The sequence below is a fragment of the Microtus ochrogaster genome, chromosome 8, assembly GCF_000317375.1.
Source record: "Microtus ochrogaster isolate Prairie Vole_2 chromosome 8, MicOch1.0, whole genome shotgun sequence".
Lineage (NCBI taxonomy): Eukaryota > Metazoa > Chordata > Mammalia > Rodentia > Cricetidae > Microtus > Microtus ochrogaster.
Genome location: NC_022015.1, coordinates 45,499,877 through 45,509,013, shown reverse-complemented (window position 1 = coordinate 45,509,013; position 9,137 = coordinate 45,499,877). Strand labels below are relative to the sequence as shown.

The 9,137-nt window shown below is 39.8% G+C and overlaps 1 pseudogene; it reads right to left on the bottom strand.

Annotated features, from left to right (window-relative positions):
• Positions 1-4,254: 4,254 nt before the first annotated feature.
• On the bottom strand, positions 4,255-5,249 carry LOC101981551 (annotated as a pseudogene).
• Between the last annotated feature and the right edge of the window lie 3,888 nt (positions 5,250-9,137).

Here is a 9,137-nt window from a genome sequence, read left to right as displayed (position 1 = left end):
CTTTGCCCCTCCTTGTTTCTTCTCAAATTCATGGTCTATTATGTTCATTTGTGTTTATTTTGTGAAATCAGGAGTCCCATTATTTGATGCATAGTTATTCTTGTCACATCCTCTTGATATTTTTTCTTTAATTTTGGTTTAATATGAAGTGTTCTTCTCTATATTTTCTAGCTAATTTTGAAGTTTACTTAATCTTATGTTAGAGTCGCTCTTTTTCAGTTTACATTTGATTTGACTTCCCTGATTTAACCCTTAATCTATTGCCAGTAAAGTATGTTTCTTGGAGACTACAAATACTAGACTTGGGGTTTAAATTTTTTAAGTGTGTGTGTGTATCAAAGACAGAGAGAGAGAGAGAGAGAGAGAGAGAGAGAGAGAGAGAGAGAGAGAGAGAGAGAGAGAGAGAGGTGCATTCTATGACATCCACATGAAGTAGATCAAAGGTGAACTATGTGTCATTGGTCTACTCTTCCAACATTATGTGGATTCTGGAGATGACATTTGGGTCTTCGGATTTGTGTGGCAAGTGCCTTTTATCTGCTGACCATCTCATGAGACCTAGATCTTACTTTAACTCCAGTCAACTGGGTATTTTAATTGGAGAGTTAAACCTGTTTATATCTAAGGTTATTATTGAGGGAAGCTTGATAAGTACAGTAATTTTGTCAATTGTTTGGTTGATTGGATATATGTGTGTCTGTGTACACACACACACACACACACACACACACACACATTCCTTCTTTTCATCCTTCTGCTATCTATCATGAAATTGTTCCTTCTTGCATCTGCATCCTGTTGACTGAGACCATCCCTTTACCCTGCTGTGTTTAGTGTTCTGTTATCTTGTGAAGACTGTGCTTTGCCAATACTATTCTGTTTTGTGCTCATCTTGAAATATCCTTATGTCTTCAACAAATTTAAAAAGATTTTGCTTGCTACAGTGGCCTAAGTTGGTAGTTCCTCATTTTCAGGGCTAGAATCATAATTCTATGCTTTCTAGCTTTTTCTTTATTTTTGATGCAAGATTTAATGTTCTGATGTATTTACCTTTGTAAGCAAACTGATTTTCCTCTTACAGATTTTGATATTGTTTCTTCATTTTTTGCTTTTAATATCTTGGCTTTAGTTTGGCATGAAAAGGTTTATTTTCTGGACATGTCTATTCGAGCCTCTAAATGTTTCTCATGCTTGAGTATCTGTTTATTTCCCTAAGTATGGGAAAATTTCTGCTACAATTTCTTCACTGAGAAAAATTGCTGAGACAACCACCCTCTTTGGCCCTGACTGCTTTGGAATTGGCTATGTAGACCAGGTTGGCTTAGAATTCACAGAAATCTGAACATCTTTGTCCCTGCCTGAGATTAATGATGTATCCCATCATGTCCAGTAATTTCATTGAAATATTGTGTTTTTAGTTTTTGTTTCAGCTCTTTCTTCTCTGTCCTGGGCTCTTAAGTTTGGTCTCTGTATCCACATACTGGAATATAGTAGTTGCAATCATGTTTGTTTACTTTTTTCTTTACTGTGCTCCTGTGCAAAATTTTCTTAACCTTGTCCTCCAAACCTGATTGTCTTTTTCTGCTTGGTCTAATCTATGATGTGTGTTTTCTATAAGATTTTTTTTTTATTTAATGGATTTTCCTTTCTAACATTTCCGTTTACTGTGCTTTTACCAAACATCAATTTCCTTGCTGCATCTCTCATCCATGCTATAACTTCCTCATCTAAATTGTTGACAAGTTTCTCCAATTCCTGAACTGATTTTCTTACTTTGTTGATCTATTTGTTTGTATTTTTCTTTCAGGTTTATGGGTTTATGGGTTTCCTTTTGAATTATTCTCCAGGCAGCTGAACTGTTTCAGTTCATTTGAATTTAGTAGTGGAGTTAGGATCCTTTGGCTGGTTGAGCTGTCTTACTTTGCCATGCCTCGTAGGCTTTCGTATCACAAATTGCGTTGGTTTGGATATCTCCTCTAGTTGTATTTGTGGATTGTTTCGGTGTTCAGCCTACATTCGAGGGCTTAGTCACCAGTACCACTTGGGAGGAGAGAACAAACTGTTATAACATCAAGACATCAAATCCTACAAGACATTGCCACAGGCTTAAAATCAACTTAGCAATTAACATATCCCTAATAACCACAGAAGTGAAACTGGCAATCATCTAAAATATTACAGGAACTTAAATCATTTACAGTAAATAAATGTAGAACTGGCACCTGGGTGACAGGAAGGAAGCAGTGGGGAAAGGATTTAGAGAAGAAAGGAAGGGGGAAAGTAAAGAAAGTTAGGGGTAAAACAAAAAGAAGAAATGAAAGTGATAAAAGAGTAAAGGGATTACCCAATAGTCATAAAAACACATGAACAAAATTATATAAATTTAAAATAAAAATGAAGGATGTTTCAAAGAATAAAAAAGTCTAAGTGTTAGTTAAATGTATAGTAATAAAGAAAAACAAGAACACAAGGGTAATCAAAGGAAAAAAGAAAGAAAACAGATGGTGAGATGAAAAATGCATAAACGAAATTAGATAAATATAAAGGGTAGATCTAAATATTAACATGAGCTTGGCAGTGGTGGCACACACCTTTGGTCCCAGTACTTGGGAGGCAGAGGCATGTGGATGTCTATGAGTTCAAGACCAGTCTGGTCTGCAGAACTAGTTCCATGACAGCCAGGGCTACACAGAAAAACCCTGACACACACACACACACACACACACACACACACACACACACACACACTAACACGTATATAACACCAACTTTTGAAAATGGAAACTAGTTGATTCAATGGAGAAGGTGCTTATTTTGCAAACCTGAGCTCCTGAGTTCAATCCCTAGAATGTACACAGTTAGGAGAAAATCATAGCTGTCCTGTGATCTCCTCACATACTCTCTGGTACATGGACTTCTAGCACTCACATCATTTCCCATCACACACACACACACACACACACACACACACACACACACTTTAAATTTAAAAAGCAATTAATTATGGGGCCTAGATGTGCAGTTCAGTGCATAAAGTGTATGGTACATAAGCTTCAGGCATTGATTTTCATCCCTAAACCCACAAAAAAAAAAAAAAGCCAGGCGCAATGGTGCTATTTCTGTTCACAGTTCTGGGAACCAAAGGCAGGCAGGGCAATGAGATTCATTGGGCCAGTTAACACTAACACTGCCTAATCAGTGATCCCTGGCTAAATGAAAGACCTGTGATATGGGATTCCCCTCTGTATGCTGTGAATGCCACTGGTTAATAAAGGAGCTGCTTTGGGCCTATTGCAGCACAGAGTAGGGCAAGGCAGGAGTTCCAAGCAGATAGAGAGGAGAGAGTCGGCAGAGTCACAGAGAAGCCATGTAGCTGCTGCATCAGATAGATGCTGGATGGAACCTTACCAGTAGGCCACAACCATTTGACAATACACAGATTAATAGAAAAGGGTTAATTTGAGATATAGGAGCTAGACAATAAGAAGTGTGTGCTAATAGACCAAATAGTGTTGTAATAATACATTTTCTGTGTGATTATTTTGGGTCTGAGTAGCAGAGAAATGAACAAACAGCCTCCACCAACAGACCTGGCTAAAAAAAAGATGAAACAAAAACAATGGAGATGACTCCTGAAGGGCATTACCTAAGGTTGACTTTCACACACATATGCATACATTCACCATGGGCCCCCACACATGAATACGTACCAACAAGCTTATACACATAAACAATTATAAAAGTAGGACTGAGATGATAGCAATAACAAAAAGGAGAAACAGGAAGAACGAAAAAGGATGTGTTTGGGGGAGCGGCTTCTCACTCAGTACTCTAAATTCCAGTTTGTTGAGGGATTTGGAAGAGATAGTTCAGTTGAATGGGAGGTATTTGTCTTTCCCTGTGATGTATGCTGGTGTGAGCCTGCTTTTGACAATCGTTAGTTATCTCCCAGAGCTGTCGGAAACTTCTTTAATTTTCCTTCTTTATGCACCTGGAAGCTCTGTTGGCCACAATCAGGTCTTTGGGTTGTGAACTAGACAGGTTACATCCCACACACTTCTATTAGAAACTTCCTAGGTTGTACCTTTTAGGGCAGTTAATGTTCTATCTGGGACTTTTGAGAAAATAGAGAAAAATACACACAGAAAGACCTATCTTTGTCCTCTAAAACAGTGCTAAGTTTTTTTTTTCTTTTGGGTGCAGTAAAATTTATTAATGATATTCAAGAGAGTAGGGTTCCCTAAGCCCATCCTACTATTCTGGGGTTCTCTGGTGTAAAATGTGAAGGAGATGCTCAGTGTCAGGGTCTGAGTTGGGACTGGGACTGCTCAGCAGCTGAGGGCTTCTCCCTTGCTTTCTTGTCCTTGCTGGGGTGGTTGGTCTGGGGCAGGTCATGTAGGCCATGAGGTCCACCACCCTGTTGCTGTAGTTGTCTATATTCATTGTCATACCAGGAAATGAGTTTTACAAAGTTGTCATTAAGAGCAATGTCAGCCCCAACATCAAAGGTGGAAGAATGAGTGGGGTGTCACTTTTAAAGTCACAGGAGACAACCTGGTTCTCAGTGTAGCCCAGGATGCCCTTCAATGTACCCTCGGATGCCGGCTTCACCACCTTCTTGACATCATCATACTTGGCAGCTTTTTCCAGTTGGCATGTCAGATCCATGATGGACACTCTGGGAGGGGGAACATGGAAGATCAGGTCCGTGAGCTTCCTGTTTAGCACAGCCTTTGCAGCACCAGTGGATGTAGGGACAATGTTCTGGACAGCATCATGGCCATCATATGACAGCTCCCAAGAGGTGCTATATATAATCTTCTGGGTGGCAATAATGGCAAGAACTGTGGTCATGAGTCCTTCCACAGTGCCGAAATTGTCATGGATGACTTTCGTGAGGAACGTTAAATAATTGGTGGTATAGAAAGCATTCCTGACCAACTTGAGTGAGTTGTCATGTTTCTCATGTTTCCCATTCACCACTAACATGGTGGTGGAGATGATGACCCTTTTGGCCCCACCCTTCAAGTGGTCCCCAGCCTTCTCCATGGTGGTAAAGATGCCAGTAGTCTCACAATATACTTGGCACCAGCATCACCCCATTTGAAGTTGGTGGCATCTGGCTTCTGGAAGATGGTGATGGTCTTCCGGTTGATAATAAGCTTCCCATTCTCAGCCTTGACTGTGATGTTGAACTTGCCATCAATAGAGTAACATTGGAACATACAGACCATGCAGTTGAGGTCAATGAAAGGGTCATTGATGGCAACAATGTTAACTTTGTTACTGTAGTTAAAAAAAAAAGCCCTGGCAACCAGGTGTCTACTACAGCTAAATCTGTTCACTCAGAATCCACCTCGCTTCTCAAAAACAAGGATGGCACTGCATAAAAAGATGCAGCTGTCTCTGGAATAGGAAGGAGTAGAGAGCCCACTGCTAAGTTAAATGATTTGCTGGAAGGAGATGGCTGTGAAGGTCAAGTGGTCCACTGGAATTTCAGTATTCCCTGACACCATGGCAGTGAATTCACTTCAGATAGGTGAATCCAGGGGTTGATCCATCTGCTAATCTCAGCCACAAGACTGTCAGACTCTAGAGTTATTGTCAATTGCTGTGGTCTGCTCCCTGGCACCACAGATAAGAACCTCCCCTTATAGATTCCACTGCTTGAGCTGGAGCTCCTGCTGTCTATACTTTCTGTCTTGCCAACACCCCACTTTTAAGACAGTCTTCCATGTCTCTCTCTCACTCTGGGGTTATGGCAGGTTGAAATCAGGCTCTCTGACTTGTAGTTATCCTCTATTTTCAGATCCCCAAGGTACCTCAGTATTATACACTAATTTCTTCATTAGTATGACACTGGTCAACAGCTGTCTGAGTCAGGGTAATGTTTCTGATATCTTCTCCCAATAGAAGAGAATTTAGCACCTCACCAACATCTGCAATTGGATTTGAGGCTTATGAGAGCTGAGTTTGTCCTAAGGGCAGAACTGTCCATTTCATTTCATGGGACGTCTGGGTTATCCTTCAGGTGAGTCATCTGCCTCCACTGCTGTCTCATTGTGAATTCCCAGTGTCACTCTCCATTAGGAATTGAGCCTGTTTTTTTTTTTTATCCTGAGTCTTCCCCTTCACAGTATCACGTAGAGACAGCTTCTAATCTGCCATTTTATCTGAAAGTTCCCAATGTGTCAAGGATGTCTTATATAAACCCAAACAGAACATTGATGTGGTCCGTGGTGTTACTGCTGTCTAACTTTGGCACTCAGGAGTTAGTGAGTGGTGGCTTATAAAGTTATGGAAGCCTTGTTCCACCAGATAGCATGTTTGATTATGACACAAGATCAACAATAAAGAAACTGAGGGGAGGGGTGAGAAAGATAGAGATAAAATTAGGTTTAAAAAGATGACTGACCATCTGGGACAATCCCTCCTTCTTTACTCCCATTGAAAAGGGATAAATCTAATTAGTATTTATAAAAACTGAAAGTCAAAGAACCTTAATCTACCCAACTTCCAAAGTCAGTAAATGGCAGACCTTGAACCTCTGACTCAGGGAGTTCAAAACTTAATTTCAATGCACTTTTCAGATATGTGATTCTGCTTTATTGCCTTCAGCATGGGTAAACTTACCTGTTACCAAGGAGCGTCTTACCACCTTCCTTTTGTGACTCAAGAAGTTCCACTCCTGAGTGAGCCTCACATGCCTTGGTTCCATCGCTTAAATCCATGACAGCAAATAATAGGCACAAATTCTTAGTGAGGCAAATGTCAACCATTTCTGCCTCTTATTTCTATTTGACTTACAACCAGCATTTAACTCCAAGAAGCCTCTAGATCCTTGTGTGAGGTTTACATAGGTAATAAGTTCACCTGGTAACATATTCAGTGGAGGCCAGTGAGGACCACTGGCTTGTTCCTAGAAACACATTGCATGAAACCATAATTAAGGACCACCAGCTGGTTGTGGAGACTGAAGAGACCAGTAGTGGGCCAATTATTTGTGGAGGAAAAGGATTTAACCTGAGGGAAGCCCAATTTTTCTCCAAGTATCAGTCCATATTCATTAAGTCAAAAGAACTAACTTGTAAAATAAAACCACTTGGTAGCTTATTCTTCCTGATAAATAATCCAAATATTCTGTCTTTCATTGTGTGTGTGTGTGTGTGTGTGTGTGTGTGTGTTGTTTCTTTCTTTCCATGTTGCTCTAATAAAATACTCTGACAAAAGCAATTGAAGAGAGAAAAGGCACAGTCAGCCCATCATGGTGAGGAAGTCAAACCGTTTGGCTCCATTACTGCTGGGACAGGGTGAAGGACACATAGGTCAATGAAAGAAACTAGAGTTTGGTTGGGAATAATGAAGAGGACACAGCACTGTGTGTATGGCAATACAACCCACCTACTAGCAGGAAGCAGAGTGGGATGAACGCATGCACCGGCTAGTGCCCATCTCACTTTCTGCATGTTATACAGTTCAAGATTCCCGACCCAAGAATAGCGCTATGTTCAGTGACAGTGTCCTTCTACCTCAATGCAATGACTATCATCCTCTGAAGGTATGTTCAGAGGCCTGTCTTATAGGTGACTCCAGAATCTATCTCGTTGACAAATAACACTAGCCCTGACTATTTATATACATATAGGTCATATCCATATCATATAGTTAGATAAATATTGAGCAGACACAGTGTATATGGAGACTGTGCTTTAATTTCCTGACCACCCAGACCCTAAACAACACTGTTTCACCAAAGCCTCAGGTGTATTCCTAAACTAGCTGTTACATCTTAAATTAACCTGTTTTTATTAAGCTGTGTATTGCCACAAGGCTGTGGCTTACTGATAATATTCTGGCCTCTTTCTCCTTTGGTGGCTACATGGAGTCTCCTTAACTCTGCCTACTCTCTATCTCAGTTCAGATATTCTGCCTTGCTTTACTATGCTAAGCCATTGGCTGATACAGATTTACTCATCAATCAATAAAAAAGCAACACATATACAAAAGGACATCCCATAACAAGTTGAAAATTAACACTAGCCATTATTATATACATATAGATAATATCCATATCATATAGTTAGCATATTGTTTGCTGCCAATTACCTGATGAATTATGAACAAGGAACTTTGGAAACTGCATTTTCTTGCCTTTTCTCATAAAATTCTAAGTCCTAAATTTAAATTTAATTTAAGTCCTAAATTTAATAGGAGATTTCCATGGTGTTAGTCATGGCTTCTGAAAATACTTTAACTCTTGGCAAGGGTAGGATGGCTTTGCTGTTAGTTACAACTGCTTTCTGACTTGGGTGAATTTATCTTCCCTGGTGCAGTGTAAAAGACACCAGAACAAATGGAGAAAACCGAGCTTCTGTTGGAAGGAATGAAGAGAACAATAGATGATGGGCAGTAGATGTCACAGGGCTCAGGATACAAATCTGATACTATATTTCAATCCTCTTATTAACTGGTTACAACCTTTCTAAGGGGGAGGAACATATTTGGTAAGTAATAGCCTCAAAGTCTCACCAACCCATAGGGATCTTTCCTTTCTAAGGAGAATGGGTGAGGGATCCCAAAGTGAGGACCAAGAATCTTCCCTAGAGATGTTTATATAACTCAAAATCACCCACATAATTCAGAGTTTGTTATAAATACTTCTTAGGTAAAGCAACAGTATTAAACCTCCTTCTGTAGCTTGATGAAGGAACATAGCTTTCTGGATCAGAAAATCAATATCTGATCTTACCCTACAATTATTATCATATTAGATTAATCTGTACTTTTAGCATCAGCCTAAGACAGGATAGAAAGCTAAAAGAAATGATGGAGCCCTTGGAGCTGTCTTTACTGTGGAGCCTGACCGAAGCCTCTCATCAGCCAAGAATCTAAGACTCCAGCACAATATCAACACTTGTCACCAACAGAGAAGTAATATACAGAAAGATTTTATATGTGAATGTTAACAATAACTGGGTTTATAGCTGAGTGTGTACTACCACAGGGAGGGTCTTCATCCACTCTTGGATATTTCCCAGGATTCTCACAAATAAAACTATTAGCTTTTGTTTATAGTATGGTATTGTCCTAACTTCTTACATTTCTTCTACCTAGAGTTTTGCCGTATCCATTGTGAT